This window comes from Lithobates pipiens, unplaced genomic scaffold (assembly GCF_037356315.1).
Source record: "Lithobates pipiens isolate NorthernLeopardFrog02 unplaced genomic scaffold, aLitPip1_a1.2 Scaffold_22, whole genome shotgun sequence".
In the NCBI taxonomy this organism is placed as follows: Eukaryota; Metazoa; Chordata; class Amphibia; order Anura; family Ranidae; genus Lithobates; species Lithobates pipiens.
In genome coordinates, this window is record NW_027507784.1 from 95459005 (window position 1) to 95460657 (window position 1653).

The following is a 1653-nucleotide window of genomic DNA, read 5'->3' on the forward strand; positions in this document are numbered from 1 at the left end:
GGAATATCCGACAAAACGGTCCGATCGGACACATTCCGTCGTAATCTCCGACCGTGTGTACAAGGGCTTAGACTTTGAACATCCTTTGGTTTTGATGCACCAGGAAGGTATTTAGCTAATTCTGAATGTCCATTTGGATTTTATTGGATGGAAGTGTTGAAGATTATGTTTTGGAAACTATACAGCCCTGAGCTGAGGTTCACATTGAGCTGTGGGAATGAAGCTGTGCGAATTCAGCTGAACTCGCACGATTTCACTCCCACATGTCAGTCGCAATTTCGGCCGCAATTTCAGAGACATCTGTGCAGTTTTCTGTACAGATGTCAAGGTAAATTGCAGCCCGGAATCGCACTTGCCACCGATTTTACACATCAAATCACATGTCAAAACACTCCAGTGTGAACCAGGGCTAAAGGACATTTATGTACCTTGCTGGAATGCCCAACATTTTCTTGAGTTGCTGTTCCAAATTGCTACATGTATTATGCAAATGTGTATGCCCATATGTTCCAGTTATACCAGTTACACTGTTCATGAGTAAAGTACTGAAAATTCTGGCATTGGTGTCAGAGAATTCTCATCTAAAAAATAAACATGAATTAAGTTCCTGACTTGGCAGATGGACAGCCATATTGCAATGGTCAGTCACAGATTAGACAGAGAGAGATTCACACCATTACACAAATACTCCAGATTGGTGACCAACCCTTGGCCAAGGTTACATACACACAATTTGCTAATATAACACATATAGTCGGAATGTTTGTCCAAATATCAGTGCTTCTGTTGTTGTAACAAGGGTGATGGAATTAGATGCCCTCAATGTGAACCTGTCATTAGGCAAGATACCTGAGATCCCTGAGGGACCACACTCTGACCCTGCCATTTAAATTTCTCTCCCCGTGTAATACACACTTTTCTGAATTCAGGTCTTCTGTTGTGGAACGTATAGATCATTTAGTTGTTCTCTCTTACCTCAGCTCTTTTCAATCAATAGATCATTATAAGGAAACAAAACTGCTAAGCCCTACTTGGAAACTCTAGAGTACGGCCACTGATATTATTTACATGCTTCACTGGGTGCAATTGAATGTCTCAGCAGCATCTGTGGAAGGAGCATATATTATCCAAAGAAGTCCCTTTGGAGTGATACTTTGGACACTTGTGTTAAGATCTAACAACAGAACTCAGACGCATCAGGAGTGCTGTCTAATGGTAGAAGTCACATTGCTTTTTGAAGCCTAAATAATAGGTTAACCATCCCTTAAATGAAGGACTGTAGAGCCCAATGTGTTCTCTGGATAAAACACAGACAGCATGTTGCCTCCAGTAGAAAATGTTATTTCTTTTTTCTTTTTCTATAAATAATAATCACATGGTATGGTTGGTTACAATCAGGCCAGGCAGCTTGAAGAGATGTTCCTGTCAGGCACAAAATTGGTTACATTAATAAAATGCAGTCACATAGAATTGCCGTTATGCGTCTTGATGCAACATAATAAGTGTCACTGCAGCCCTGAAACTTAAGTTGCCTTGGTGTGTAAATTCCGATATCGCCTGATAAAGCATTTGTGAAGTTATGTAAAGGGTATGAACAGCCTTGTTGTTTTAAAGATTTTAAAAGAGGTAAAAATGTTTGCTTTAAACTTGTGA